Raw genomic sequence first — 16,833 nt, 5'->3', positions numbered from 1 at the left:
TAGTGATTTATCACTTACATATAATGCCCAGTGCTCATCATAACAAGTACTCTCTTTAATACCTATCTCCCATCTAGCCCATTCCCACCCACCTCTCTGCAGCCACCCTCAGTTTGTTAAAAAAGGAATTTTCTTAAACAAAAGGCTTCCTTATTTTTTAGCATTTGCACAAATAATAGTGTTCCCCCTATTTTATCTTATTCAACAAATACTAGTTAAGTCTATTACTCTGGCTGTAAGGCATAAATGTCACATCAAAGGGTTCTTTCGAGTAAGACTGAATTAGCCACAGATGATACTGTTTAGAAATGAAAGTTACCAAAGCATTTCCTTCACCATTAAAGTAAACAAGAACATGAACTATCACTTGCTGAATGTTAGTATGCTCCAGCAAGTTTAGACATTACAAATTTTAATTTTTTTTAACGTTTATTCATTTTTTGAGAGACAGAGAGGCAGAGCGAGAGCTGGGGAGGGGAAGAGAGGGAGACACAGAATCCGAAGCAGGCTCTAGACTTTGAGCTGTCAGCACAGAGCCTGACGTGGGGCTTGAACTCACAAGCCGTGAGATCATGACCCGAGATGAAGGCGGATCCTTAACCCGCTGAGCCATCCAGGCACCCTGTAGACATTATCTATTTTACTAATCCTCATGACACTCTGAGACAAATAATATCCTTGTGTACAGTGAAAGGGAGACACGGGGATATTAACCTCTTCCAGATTATCCAGTTTGAAATGGGTAGAGCTGGATTCAAACCAGGACAGTCTGCCTCTTTCTACTTCCCTAATGCCGGTTTGGGCCTGGACTTGGAGTTTTACATCACACAGTTGTCCATGTCCCTTAGAAGCAATCCCTGTTCTCTTAGTCCTTTTGAAAAGTGATGATTCCCATTATATGGATTGGAAATTCAAAAAATATATAGCTTTTATTCCTTTCTTTCTAGGTTCATGTGTGAAACATGTTGGAGATGTCACTGCAGCAGATTTAACTGAGGCAGCAGGGGATACAAAGAGAATGGTGGCTATTCATGCCCTTGAATCTTACTCTCATCTCTCGGAAGAAAATTTCATGTGACCCGGGCCTCCTATGCCCTATGGAGCCTGGACTTCTATCACATGTGCTGATTTTCCACAGAGTAACAAAGCCACCAACAAGGATCTGGGGCTTTATAAAATGCAGATTTTATACCAAAAGCAAGCTCTTCTCTTTTTTTTTTTTTTTCAAAAAAGGGAGAATCAGATGGTACTCAAGAAAGACCCCAGCTGGTTAAATTTGGCCCCCAGAGTGGTCCAGACTCCTCTGGCGTTGAGCCCGCAGCATTTGACTGTCAACGATGCAGAGCTTTCATTTATTTTGAGCTTTTAACCCTCTGCATTTGCTCCACCCAAGATGAACAAACAAGTGTTGGAATAAATCCTGTCCTCATAAAACAGTCTCCCTTACTTCAATGAACTACTTAATTTGTATTATTTCTAATAGCTGTCTCAGTTTTCAAGATACTTTCAGCCAATGGACAGAAAATGGATGTTTTCTAATAAGGCTAAGCTGCTTAGACTAGTCATTTGTACCAATTTCTTTTTTTTTTTAAANCTGAGCTGGCAGTCAGCACAGAGCCCGACGCAGGGCCCGAACCCACAACCGAGAGATCATGACCTAAGCGAAAGTCAGACGCACAACCGACCAAGCCACCCAGGCGCCCCCATTTGTACCAATTTCTTTACTCCCTTGTATCTCCATCTTATCCTCCTGAAAGCAACTAGGAAAAGAGAAAGATGCCCAAGATTTATTTTTATTTTACCAGACTTTAGTTGATTACCATTCTAAAAAGATTTCTTGATTTGATTTTAAAAATATCTATAATTTCTTTAATCTATATGGTATATATGTTTATGAAAAACATTAAAAGATAAATGAAACATAAAAACAAAATTGCCCTTAATCCAACCATTCAGAGATAATCCCTAACAGCTGTAAGTTAACTAACCTTCCATTTTTGTATGCGCCAGTAATAAATATCCCTAATATAGGTCTTTAAAAATTAGACACATGCTCTCTATTTTGAAATCATTTATTTACATCAATATGTAAGGAGGCACTTTCTACTTAATATTAATTATACATCCATATTACCACTTTTAGTTTATAAATAGCATTTTATTTTCTAGATATACAAGATCCCCTGCTATCCAAAAGTTTACTTTATGCTACTGTTTTTAGGACGGGCTACGTTTGTACCTGTTTTTGCTAACCGAAAGAAAACGAAAGAAGGCTTTTGCTTTTACGAAATTATAGTCGCTTTATGCTCTTTTGGCTCATGAAACGTTTTGGAAAAGGCAGGCATATTCTTTTAATGAGTCAGAATGGCTTACTGATGATCCTAAAATTTTGGCCCTTGAGGCCAACCAATGGAAGCTTAAAAGACTCTCTGGTTTCCATGCTCTCAGATCACTGATTAGCCTAACACTATTATTTAGTGGCTGAACCAGGGGAAGTATTCGCTATTGCAAATACATTTCATTGTTTCTACATCAATGTTTCTGGAGAGGGGGTACAAAGGGCTAACATTCTCTAACAGGCCTGCTGGCTACATAGTTTTAAAATTGCCACTCAGGGGCGCCTGGGTGGCTCAGTCAGTTAAGCGGGGGACTCTTCATTTCAGCTCAGGTCATGATCTCACAGTTTGTGGGTTCAAGCCCCATGTAGGGCTCTGCATTGACAGCGTGAAGCCTGCTTGGGATTCCGTCTCTACTTCTCTCCGCCCCCTCCTAGCTCTCTTTCTCTTGCTCTCTCTCTCAAAATAAATAAATAAACTTAAAAACAATTAGTTGCTTTCAATTATTCACAACTCTACACAATGTTGTGATGGGCTGTTCTCTACATATCACTGGGGCTCATAATCAATAAAACAATTAGTATAAATCCCTAGAAGTAGAATTATTGAATCAAAGGGCATGACCACTACAGAGGATTTTATAAATTACCAGAGTCGTGGCACAATGTGCCAATTTATTCTCATTCCAGCAGTACATGAGTATCTATTTTTTTACACCCCTCTTTCTTTTGAACCTTTGCCATTCTAATAGATGAAAAAGTACTTTCAGACATCAACTGTGTTTCTATGATGACAGAATGGTCAGATTTATCTTTAAAATTCAATTTAGAGAAGAATATATGGATGCCAGAACAAGACCACCCCAAATCACCCTTCCACAGAAGTAATGACTAAACTGGGTAAAAAAAAAAAGGGTTAACATCAGTTTGTTCAGAACTCCAGAAATGAACCAAAGATTTGAAGAATCTGAAGAGCATTTGTTCAAGAGAAATAGCTGATGTGGGAGAGAAGAGCGAATTTTAGGGCATTTAACTTGCACTATTTCCATCCCCCTTTCCCAGCTCTGCAACAGCCTGACAACCAACTGCCTCGCAGCCCCGGCAACTGTGAAAATCAGCAGTAAAATTAGCCAATATTCAATAGACAGAGATCAGCAGAATGGATTAAGAGAAGAAAACAAATTATGATCCAACTATATGCTGGCTACAAGAGACCCACTTGAGACTCAAAGACAAAATGGACTGAATGTCCAAAGATAGAAAAAGACACAAGGGGCGCCTGGCTGGCTCAGTGTGCAAAAAATGCGACTCTGGATCTTGGGGTTGTGAGTTCAAGCCCCATGTTGGATGTAGAGATTATTTGAATAAATAAAACTAAAAAAAAAGAAAAAGACACATGTAAAAGTAACCGAAGAAGAGCTGGGTGACTATACTAGTATTAGACAAAATAAACCTTCTGACAAATATTGTTCCTAGTAAACATATGCACCAAAAAATAGAGGCCCAATATACATGAAGCAAAACGTAACAAAATCCAAGGGAGAAATAAATAAACAGCTCAAGATTTTCAATAATGAATGGAACAACCAGGTAGAACAACAAAAAGATTTAAAAAACACTGTAAACCAACTAGACCTGGCGCATACTGATAGCCACTTGACCCAAAAGTAGCAGAATTCACATTCTTCTGAAGTGTTCAGACAGCAATATTCCTCAAATTGATATACATGTTAAACATCATCCCTGCCAAATCCCAGTTAGAGATTTGTTGTTGTTGCTGGTTGGCAAGAACAGACAAGAGGATCCTAAAATTTACACAGAAATGCAAGGGACCCAGAGGTACCTGGGCGGTTCATTCAGTGGAGCGTCCAACTTCGGTTCAGGTCATGATCTTGTTCATGGGTTCGAGCCCTGCAACAGGCTCTGTGCTGACAGTTCAGAGCCTGGAGCCTGCTTCGGATCCTGTGTCTCCCTCTCTCTCTCTGCCCCTCCCTTGCTCATGCTCTGTCTCTCTCTCTCAAAATAAGCAAATATTAAAAAAAGAATAAAAAGAAATGCAAGGGATCCAGACAAGTAAAAACCATGTTGTAAGAGAAGAACGAAAGTGTAAAAGACGTACACTTCCCAATTTCAAAACTTCCTACAAAGCTACAACAATCAAGACATTGTGACGCTGGCTTCAAGACAGACAGACGTATACATCGATGAAACAGAATCAAGAGTCCAGAAATAAATCCTTATGTTTCTGGTCAACTGATTTCTGATGCGGGTGCCAAGAAAATTCAAGAAGAAAGGAAAATCTTTCAGTAAATGATGCTGGGGCAGCAGAACATCTACATGCAAGTAAATTAAAAAATGCAGAAATAAAGTTGGGCCTTTCTCTTATATCATGTACAGAACTACAGAACCCAACACAAAACAAATCGTAAACCAAAATGCAAAAGCTAAAACCACAAAACTCCTAGAAGAAAACAGAGGCGTAAATATCCATAGCTTCACATCAGGCACATTTCTCAGGCATGACACGTACAGTGTAAGCAGCCAAAAAAAAGTAGATGGACTGGACGTCATCAAAATTAAAAACCTTTGTGTATCAAAGGATACATTCAAGACAGTGAAAAGACAATCCACGGACAGGCGAATATATTTATCAATCATATTTCCAAAGAGCCTAGTGTCGATTTTATATAAAGAATGTTCACCAGTATCAATAGAAAGAGAAATAGGCCTATTATTATAACAAAAGATTTTAATAGACATTTCTCAAAAGAAGATATACAATGGCGAGAAGCAAATGCAAACATCGTTAGTCACTGGAGCAATCAAAACCACAAGGAGATACCATCTGACAACCAGTATGAAGTCGAGAACGAAAAAGGCAGACAATAACAAGTGTTTACATACGGAGAAAGTGGAACCCTAACATATTATTGGTAGGACTGCAAAATGGTGCAGCCATGTTGAAAATGGTTTTGCAGTTCCTCAAAGTGTACTCATCAGCTTACAAAATGACAGAGAAATTTTACTTTCAGGAATATCCAAGAGAAGGAAAATAGGTGTCCACAGGAAAAAAAAAACTGTCCATGAATGTTCACAGCAGCATTACTGGTAATGCAGCCAAAAAGTCTGATCAACCCAAGTGTCAATCAACTGATTAACGGAAAAAGGAAATTCAGTACATCCATATAATGAAATATTATGTGACAATAAAAAGAGCCTAACCTCTGGGTGGGATAACAATGAAAAAAAGAGAAAACACCAATTACTGGTATCAGAAACAAAAGAAGAGGTCACTGCAGAGCTCATGGACATTAGAAGGATAATAAAGGAATATGCTTAATAATTCTATGCCCACATATTTGATAACCTACATGAAATGGACCAATTCCTTGAAAGATACAATCTGTCCAAAGCTCATACAAGAAGAAATACAAAAACTGAATAGGCCTGTATCTAGTAAAGAAATGGAATCAATAATTAATGACCTCTCAAATCAGAAAGCAGACCTGGAAGGGTTCACTTGTGAACTGTACCAAACACTTCAGGAAGAAATGATACCACTTATCTACAGTCTCTTCCAGGAGACAGAGGCAGAGGGATTCATGCTAACTTATTCTCCGAGACACGGTTTTCTAGTATCAAAAGCAGACAAGTACATTACCAGAAAATAAGACTACAGAATAAAAAGATAAGCTACAGACTAGGAAAAAGTATTTGCAAATGACATAACTGATAAAGGATTGTTATCCAAAATATACCAGAATTCTTAAAATTCAATGATAAGAAAACCAAGAACTGGATTTAAAAATGGGCCAAATACTTGAACGGGCAACTCACCAAAGAAGATATGCAAACAACAAACATATAAAAAAAAATGTTCTGCACCATATGACGTTAGAGACATGCAAATTAAAACCACAAAGAGAGAGCACTGCCCGCCTGGACAAAAGGCCCAAATCTGGAACACTGACAACATCAGATGTTGATGGGGATGTGGAGAATCGGGAGTTTTCATTTATTGCTGGTGGGAGTGCGCCAAGGCTGGGTAGCTTTGGAAGACAATTTAACAGTATCCTGCGAAAGTTAACACCCTCTTCACTATCCAGCAATTGCGCTCCTTGGCATTTGCCCAGAGGAGATGAAAACTTACGTCCATATAAAAAACTGCATATGGGTAATGACAGCAGCTTTATTCAAAGTCGTCTAAATCTGGAAGCAACCAAGATGTCCTTCAGTAGGTGAAAAGATTAATAAACTGTGGTCCATCCAGACAACGAGATATTATTTAGTACTAAAAAGAAACAAGCTCTCAAGCCATAAAAGGTACAGATAAATCTTAAATGTGTTATCAATAAGTGAAAGAAGCCACTGAAAAGGATTTCAGGGTAGCGAAGCCATGCTGTATGATACTATAATGGTGAATACATGTCATTATACACTTGTCAAAATCCATAGAATGTACAACGATCCACAGAAAGAGTAAAGCCTGAAGTGAACTGTGGACTTTGAGTGATAATCACATGTCAATACAAGGTCATCGATTGTAACAAATGTACCAAACGTGACAAACAAATAGAATAAATCCCCTGGTAGGGGATGTTAATAATGGGGCAGGTACGTATGTGTGAGGGAAATCTGCCACTCGATTTTAGGGTGAGCCTAAAACTGCTCTAAAAAATAAAGTCTATTTATACTTAAAAAAAAAAAAAAACCCAACGGGATAGTGGTGATATTTGTACAATTCTATGAAAATACTAAAGTCCACTGAAGCACAAACTTTAAAAGGGTGAATGGATGGTACAGGANCGGGTCCCCCCCCCCCCCCCCATTTAAGCTTTTCTACCTCCTGTGTGGCTAGACCTGTGCTACCGACAATGTTCCGGAAATACTCTTTCGTTCCCATGTTGGTGACAACCTGTTCAGCTCACTTCCTGCATGTGCAGTCTGCCCAGTGCTGTCCCCGATCTGCTGCCACCGACTGCCTGCCTTCCTCCTGCTCCGTCCCCACCTCTTATGAAAACACAGCCTTTTCTGTGACTCACCAGACCGAAAGGCAGGACACTGGCACTTCCGGTTTGCTTCTTGCATAACTGCTTTATTTCAGCAAAAAGCATTTCTGACTTAAAAAAAAAAAAAACAACCAAACAACACCACAACCTTCTTGATGACAAAAAGAACAATTCGTCAGGAATATATCAAAATTGCAAACTTATATAAGGATGTAATACTGAAATCTTAAAACATAAAAAACAGAAATATGGAAATAAGAAAACAGACAAGTTTACAACCGAAGTAGGAGGTTTAAAAATAACTCTGTCAGTGAGGGGGGAAAAACTCCATATGCTGCTTTTCAGATGGCTTTATTTTTTTCCCCAAAAAAGAGAGAGGACAGTTTTTTCCTTATTTTTTCTTTTTAGGGATTCATTTCTATATACTTTTATGGGCCAACCATGACATACAAACATTTTTATGACAAAAGATTGGCAGGGTAACTTAATACAGTATACAGTATCATTTTTATTTTACATATATTATAGACTTTTATTACGCTAATCTAAAGGAAACATACACCTTAAAATAAAAATTCAGCGTATTTCAGTTTTCTCCAATGTTCCCAAAGTACATAAATGGGTAATGCTACCCAAGTGATTTTACTATCAAGGAAAAATTACATGCTAGTGGTTATTTGTGCTTATAACGTTAAAATGCTGGTGTTAATGTTAGTATTTTATTTCCAAATGTAATTAGAATGAACAAAAATGCTGAAATTATACAAGTAACATAATTCAAAACCAATAAATTTATAGCAAATCTTACACTAAAATATCCATTTTCAAAATATAAATGCTATGTACTACAACTGGGGTGAAGATTCTTTAAGAAGGACATATAAAGGTCAGAGTTTAAAAGACAACTTAAGGGGTGCCTGGGTGGCTCAGCTGGTTAAACGTCTGACTTCAGCTCAGGTCATGACCTCACGGTTTGTAGGTTCGAGCCCCGTGTCGGGCTCTGTGCTGACAGCCCGCTCAGAGCCTGGCGCCTGTTTCAGTCTGTGACTCCCTCTCTTCTGACCCTCCCCTGCTCACGCTGTCTCTCTCTCTCGCTCTCAGAAATAAATAAAACATTTTAAAAAATCTTAAAAATAAAAGACAACTTAAATGGCCGCATCAAAAGATGTCATTTAAGGTCATAAAAAGCAAGTCATGGACTGGCACAAGTTTTTTTTGCAGGGTTTCTATCAAGAATATACAAAGACCTCTAAATTAATGATGTTTTTTAAAAGGCAGACCAACAGAAAACTGATAATGGAATTAAATAGGCACTGTAAGAAGAGGCTATCCAATGGTAAAGAAATATACAAAGTACTCAATCTTGGGGTGTCTGGGTGGCACAGTCAGTTAAGTGTCCGACTCTTGATCTTGGCCTAGGTCATGATCTCACAGTTCGTGAGTTTGAGCCCCATATTGGACTGTGCACTGATGGGGCGGAGCCTGCTTGAGATGCGGTCTCTCCTTCTCTCTGCTCCTCCCCTACTTGTGCTCCCGCAAGGACTCTCTCTCCCTCTCTCCCTCCCTCTCTCAAAATAAATAAACTACAAAAAAGCACTCAATCTCATTATAATCAGAGAACTGCAAACTCCCACCACAATGAGATGCTACGACACACCTAATATAATGGCTGAAACTTAAAAGCTGACCATATCTATGTTGGTAAGAACATGGACCAAATAGAACACACATACACTGTTGTGGGAGGGAGAACTGTTTCCAGAGTTCATACTGGCAGTGTAGTGGGTTGAAGGGTGACCCCCCAAAAGGTATGTCCATACACTATCCCCCAAAACCTGTGAATGAGACCTTCATTGCAAAAAACAAGTCCTCCAGATGTAATTAAGCCAAGGATCTTGAGATGAGATCCTTCTGGATTACCTGGGTTTACCCTAAATCCAACAAATGTCCTCATAAGAGACGGCAGACAAGAAGGCATGGGCAGAGAGGACTATGGGAAGACAGAGGAAGAGACCTGGGCTGCCTAACTATTAAGGAATGCCAACAGAAGCAGGAATAGGAGGGAAAAGGGGAGATTCTCTTCAATAGCCTTCAGATGGAGGTCCTGCCGATACCTTGATTTCAGACTCTGAGCTTCCGGAGCTGTGAGATCAAATTTCGATTGTTGTAACCCACGAAGTCTGGGCTCTGTTACAAACAGTCCTAGGAAACAGACACGGGCAGTATCCACCACAGTCGAACGTATATGTTCACTGTGAATCAACTCTACTCGTACTCGACAGAAAACCAGGCACATTAAGCCAAAAAACATGAAAATAATATTCATAGCAGCATTATTCACAACAGTTGCAAAGAGAAAACCATTCAGATGTCCATCAAAAGTAGGATGGATAAATCCTTTAAAATATAGGATAGTCATTTAATTGAATGATATAAAGTAATAAAAATGAAAAACTACAGTGATACACAACATAAATTTATCTAATAAACACTACTTTGAACACAACAAGTTGACAGAACAGAATGCATTTAATTTCAATTTATATTAAGTCAACATAGGTAAAACAATGGTGTTAGAAGTCAAAGTAATAGTTACCCTTGGGGTAAGGGGGTGAGGTTGTGAGCAGAAAGGGGCACAGGGGAGTTTCTGTGACACTAATAATATTTATCTCTTGTGGTGGATAGTGATCACACAATTGTGTTCACTTTGTGAGATTTCCTCAAACTGAACACTTATAATTTATATGTTGTTATGTATATGTATATGTCATCAAAATAATATTAAAAACAATTTAAAAAGTAACTCAGTGGGGCACCTGGGTGGCTCAGTCAGTTAAGTGTCTGACGTCGGCTCAGGTTATGATCTCATGGTTCGTGGGTTCAAGCCCTGCATTGGGCTCTGTGCTGACAACTCAGAGCCTAGAGCCTGCTTTGGTTTCTGGTCTTTCTCTCTCTCTCTTTCTGCCCCTCTCCTGCTTACACTCTTTCTCTCTCAAAACTAAATAAACATTTAAAAAAATAAAAAAAAAAAAAGTAACTCAGGAATTAATGAAACAGACAAGAAATAGTAAGGATTTAGAAGATCCAACTAACTCAATGAACACGTTTGTTCTAATAGGTATAACATAGAACCTTGCACCCAAAAATATGAAATCACAATTTCAAGCACATGTAGAACATTTTTAGAAACTGACCATATACAACGACATAAGCAGTGTTTTAAACGATAAATGATGAGCTATATAAACCACATCATGTTTATGGATGGTAACATTTAATACTGTAAAGTTGAAAGACTAACCTCAAATTTATCTATGTATTTATTAAAATTTCAATCAGTTTTGTTTTTTGGAATTTGATGACCTGAAGCTAAAATTTTCAAGGGAGAGTAAAGGATCAAGACAAGCCAAGAAAATTCTGAAGAACAACAGGGTAGGCAAATTTGATGCACTCGATATCAAGATTATGATAAAAGCAGTGACTTGTTGGGGCGCCTGGGTGGCTCAGTCGGTTAAGCGTCCGACTTTCGCTTAGGTCATGATCTCGCGGTTCGTGGGTTCGAGCCCCGCGTCGGGCTCTGTGCTGACTGCCAGCTCAGAGCCTGGAGCCTATTTCAGAGTCTGTGTCTCCCTCTCTCTCTGACCCTCCCCTGCTCACGCTGTCTCTCTCTCAATCTCTCTCTCTCTCTCCTAGAAAAAAAAAAAAGCAGCAGTGACTTGTTAACTTTTATACTGGTACAGGAGCAGTAAACAGATCAACCAAGCAGAGAACCCAGAGAAAGACCCGCATATGTAGTAAAACTTGACATGCGTTCCAGGTATTATTAGTATCAATGGGAAGGAAGAAAACTGGAAGAGCTAACAAAGTAAGAAATATACCTCCTTACAGGCCTCAGATTGCTGAAAAGTAGGGAAGAATCCAAGGGCAAGATCTGGGGAAGGAGAGGTCTCGAGAAGTGAGCCTAGGATTTGGGGCCCCTTTCCCCAGGGGGAGTTGCTGATTCTGGAGGTGGTGGCTGAAAGCCTGAGGGAAACGGGGCTGAGGGAAACCGCTTTGCCCCCGGAGTGAGGGTGTGCCCACGGAAACCTGTGCATGCAGGGACTACAGCCCAGCCCTTCGGCCACCAGAAGACCTAAAACAAAAAACACTGGCAAATAACAGAAGCTTCAGACACCACTGATGGGAGTGTGAACTGGTACACTCACTTCGGAAAATACTTCTGCCGTATCTAACAGACGTTGAAGATACGTATTCCTTATGTGCCTGCAATTCTACTGCTAGGTATACAGCCAATAGAAACATGTACCTATGTACACCCAGAGAGAAGTATCTGAATATTCACAGTAACATTATTTGTAATAACCCCATACTGGAAACACACAAAAAGTCTACACATGGTAGAAAGGAGAAACGAATGGTGGTATTTTCATGCAACAGAATCTATATGGCAATGAAGAGTTATAAATGAATAAATCATATAAAATATATACATACAACTTACAAGCATAATCTTGAGCAAGAGAAGCTGGGCATAAAAGTTTATATAAAAGTTCAAAAACACACCATTTGACTCCCTTTGTGTAAAAGCTAAACACGAGGAAAAACTAAACTACAGGATTCAGGGATACATGGTGAAGTATTAAAACTAAAGAGAACAGTCAGGAAGGGGGTCTTTAAGGGGGTCTTCCCTTAAAGACCAACAGTCACCTGCTCGGGGAGGGGGTGCCACCAGAGCTTCCGGAGTCCTGGCCACATTCTGTTTCTTGACAAGGGTGCTGGACACACAGATACTTTGTGGTAACTCTGTGCTGTGCATTTTGAGTTTGTGGACTCTTCTTTATATGTATATATCCCACAGTTAAAAAGAAAAAGGTAGGGGCGCCTGGGTGGCGCAGTTGGTTAAGCATCCGACTTTGGCTCAGGTCATGATCTCATGGCTGTGCTGACAGCTCAGAGCCTGGAGCCTGTTTCGGATTCTGTGTCTCCCTCTTCCTCTGCCCCTCTCCTGCTCACGCTGTCTCTCTTTCTCTTTCAAAAATAAATAAACATTAAAAAAATAAAAAGGTAAGATGGATGATGGGTTTACTATTCAATAAATGGTATTGGATCAACTGAACAGATACACAGCAAGAAAATATGAAATCCTTATTTCCTGTCAGTTCTAGGTATATAGAAAACCTATGAAAAAGCAAAATCTTGTTAACTCTTAATAGGTAATAAGGAGTAAGTCCTCATAGTCTCGGGGAAGACAAAGATTTCCTGAAGAAAATACAGTAATACAACCAATAAACAAACAAACAAAGGACAACTCTACAGGGGTTGGAATGATGGAGAGAAGAGATAAGGGTGGGAAAAGGTAACCCCTACTGAAAAACGCCTGCTGGCTGAGAAGTGTGTGACACACAGTAGGGCCATATGCACACAATGGAACAAGATGGTGGTCTAAATAAGTTAATTAAAGCCATATGTGGCAACATAAAAAAAATAAATAAATCTCAAGAACAATGCGGATGGAAGGAATAAATGTAGTCATCTAAATAAAATTAATCATGAATATTAAGCATCCAATATCACGTATTGCTTACTGACATATATATATCTAGTAAGAAAATGAAAAAAATATGCACAGAAATGACATATGCCAACTTGAGGCCAGTAACTTCTGGGGAGGGAGAAAAATGGATCCGAGAAGGTGATGCAAAGTCTTTAAATGTGTCTGTATCATTTTATTTCTGTGAAGATAAAGATTTAAAGCAAATAAGTTCTCTAGAATTTTATGCTCTCCTGGATCACTGAAATCATTTCTAAAAACAAACAAAATCCACTTCCTTAGCTCTTCTCACTTTTATTCTTACATCGAGCTGTGAGTTTAGACCACACAGTACTGGCCCAGACAAACTTTGATGTTATGTCACCACTTTACACGGACAGAAGCTCAAGGGACCGCCCTATGAATGCTAACATTTGCCTTCCTGGAGGGATGTTATTGTGGATATAACTTACTCCCTCCCACCAGCATCTCTTGGTGAAGGTATACGAATAGTACTGGGAGCAATGAACTCGTTTTTAAAGATAAATAATCTTCTAACAGGTCACAATTACCTCCTTTTCTTGGTTGCTAAGAGATGCTTAACTACTTTTGTGAACTGCTGCTAACAGAGGTACCTGATTCCATGATTAGTATTTCAACTCTTAACCTCACCCTCCAATCCTTACTGTCCTTTCTTCCAGACTTCTCAGGTGACTTACCTTATCCTGTTGTGTGTGCATATTTGTGTGTGCATGCTAATTGACACCCATAAGGGGAAACTGTCATAAATTTTATTGTATTAGAATTTACGTCTTCATCAAAAGACCCAATCAAGAGAACAGATGGCCAGCTGCAAGGCAGATGTTTGCAGTACGTACGATAAAAGGCTCACATCCACAGAATGTAAGGAACTCCTTAAAAAGCAGTAGGAAAAGAACAGATGATCCAAAATGAAAAATGGACAGAGATGTTCTAAATGGCAGAGCTAAAATTCCAGTCTGATCTTCTCAATTTTAAAACAATTACTGCTTCAGTTATTATCTGTAACACTCTCCTGAGCAACAATGTCAATCACTGTTTACACCTTGGTCGTGGGAGAAAACCTTCCACATTCTTTTCTTTTTTGAGGGAAGGGGTTAATAACCTTCCCTATAAGAATTATATGTACATCATTCTAGAAATCAGATGATACTAAATATACTCTTCAGCAATCTGCCTTTTTCATACAATTCATCTTACAAAGAAAACTGCATGGATTATACCAGTATGGGTTCAATGCACTATTTAAAAGATTTCAAATATATAGACACATGAGTAGGGTCCACATGTGCCTGGTTCTCCACACGCTTACCAGCATGAAGTATGGGTCTCTAGTTCAAACTCATAAACGATGATCAGAAAACCTTCTACCCGCTTCCTTCAAGTCATATGAGCAAAGAAATTGACGAGTATAATAATAAGGAAACAGAAAGCCTGAAGGATGAAAGGGGTGACGGAAGGGGTTTAGGAAAGGGAGATGTAGCTAAAAATGAACAAAGGATTTGGAAAAAGGAAGAAGAGTTAAGTATAAAAAAAAAAATAGGACGTCTTTCAGGAAGAGCCTTGTTAATCAGGCCATGAATCTGAGCCGAGTATACCAAACGCTGAGGAGAAAGATCAAGTTTCTGATTTCATAATTTAAGATCAATACAGAATGTGAGAGCCAATCCAACTGAGAGTGGCTATCATAACTCAGCTCTAACTTTTAACTACTTCTAAGTTTCCTATAGGTCTTCCCTGTGAGTTGCAATTTCTTTTCTCCTCAAGTTTTAGTCATTTTCTCTACCAATGTTGAATTTTCTATGAAGAAAATTCCCAAAAGTCACCTGGAATTTGTGCAACAGAACAGAGCCCAGGTTTCACACCGTTAAAGGAAATGTTTGGAGTGTGGGTTGTAGCTGAATGACTTCAAAGGGGTTTCATTTTAAAGCCTGGTAGAGGAGAACTGTTTCCGGTTTCAAGAATAAATGTTTATGGAAAGCAATGTTGGGGAATCTACCTTGGTTCAAAGGAGCGCTTGGGGTGTGGAATCTACCTCGATACTAAATCAAAACTAAAACTTGATGGGATGTGACCATTTTAAAAGGATTGATTTAAATTAGAATGGCACATTCGAAAGGAAAGTGGAAGAGAAAGAAGTTGGAGAGTCTGAACAGCATGGTCTATAAGACAGCCCCTGAATCAAAGTCCAAGAAATTATCGTTGTATTTGTGCTCAGATCTTCACGTAACAGAAAACCAGAAAAACAGAGACTAAAAGAGAGAGCGTGGATACTTGTGGATAAGCTCAAGTGTGTTATGGGGATGCTTCCTGTGGGCTGCGGGCTCTCACGGGTGCTTAAATAATGCAGACATGGAAGGATGAGAGTAGAGCGACTGGCTCGTGCTGATGTGTTATCACAGGGACACGGGGACAGCAAAGAGAGCATGCACATCTACTGCTCTCCAACCCTGCTCAATCTCACTCACTACTGGATGATGTGTGTCCCTCTCTGGAGGGGGAAAAAATAATTAACCAAGTTCTAGGAAGGCTGAGAATCTAGAAAGACGAAAGCACATCTACATACAAACTTCAAGATTAAAACCAAAAGTCTTAGAAATATGAAAAGCAGCAGCAATAATCCAAAGTACTGTCAGCTGGTTTTGCCTGTGGCCTACAATGTCTTTCCCAGAGTTCTCTAGGACCGGACGGGAGGATGTCAGTGCCCCTTTCCAGGTGTTTCTCACACATGTATACCAAGGGAGGGACCAGAAGGTCTGCTTTGGATTAAAGTAATGAAACCAGATTTCAAAACCAAGAACCAAATGTTTCAGGAGTTCATTTTGGTTTTGTCTCGCTAAAACCAGAAAGTTTGGGGAAAGGAGAATGCTATTGCTCTGAGTTTCCTTAATGATTTAAGGAAGTGAGGAGGCAAAGGCACTTTCCTATATTAGTCCAAGTGGGAAGAAAACAAAGATTGTAACTACATCCCGACATTAAAAATACTTTTGACAGTGTTCCCTAATTACCAACAGTGAAGGCTGTGGCTAACATGAAGTAATTAGTAAGCAGCTCTTATTATGCTTAAAATCATCTGCAGTATTACCAACAGACTTAAGGTCGGAGAAAAGAGCACCATAAAATGACTTTTTATCTTAGAGAATTACAGGGTAGGCTTTAAAAATATTCACAAGGGGGGTGCCTGGGTGGCTCGGTGGTTTAAACTTCTGATTTTGGCTCAGGTCATGATCTCATGGTTTGTGAGTTCAAGCCCTGCATCCGGCTCTGTGCTGACAGCTCAGAGCCTGGAGCCTGTTTTGGATTCCATGCCTCCGTCTCTCTCTGCCCCTCTCTCTGTCCCTCCTCTGTTCATGCTCTCTCTCTCTCTCCCTCTCAAAAATAAACAAACATTTAAACATTTAAAAAAAAATATTCACAAGTGATCAGGGAGTCCTAATGAAAAAAAAAATAATGGATTTATTATCTTACTTTGTAGCATAATGCATCACCAAGGAATAAATGAAACCGGCGAAATATTTTTAGATGCATGTAATGCCTACACATTGAATGGCAAGTTACCGTGGAGACTTCAGTTATGCTATCTGATCATCAAAACAATGTCATCTTATTCTAATTAAGAAAAATATATTTTTACACAAAAACTAGATATCCATGAGCAATGTCAGGTAAAAACTAGGCTAAATAATCTGTAATGTCCAGATAATTGAAGAAGTGGATTTATGTGGTAGAATGAGGTAGTGACCAAGGAATGGACTTTCTTTTCTATTCTGTAAATTTTAAAGTGGTAAACGGATGGTAAATTTTGAAGTCGTAAATTACAATATGTATGTCTTTACAGGTACAATGTACTTGTCTTGTATAAAATGTGTATTGATAAAAAAAAATGTGTACTGATAGACATTTCCATTTCTCTAGCTAAA

General features: G+C 39.1%; 1 protein-coding gene across 1 annotated transcript in view; it reads right to left on the bottom strand.

Annotated features, from left to right (window-relative positions):
- LOC144227671 (guanine nucleotide-binding protein G(q) subunit alpha) overlaps positions 1 to 16,833 on the bottom strand; it is a 211,735-nt gene that overhangs the window by 61,366 nt on the left and 133,536 nt on the right. The gene's annotated exons all lie outside the window — the stretch shown is intronic.

This window comes from Crocuta crocuta, unplaced genomic scaffold, assembly GCF_008692635.1.
Source record: "Crocuta crocuta isolate KB4526 unplaced genomic scaffold, BGI_CrCroc_1.0 scaffold41, whole genome shotgun sequence".
NCBI lineage: Eukaryota > Metazoa > Chordata > Mammalia > Carnivora > Hyaenidae > Crocuta > Crocuta crocuta.
The sequence above is the reverse complement of the archived record's forward strand: the minus strand, read 5'-3'. Positions and strand labels throughout refer to the sequence as shown.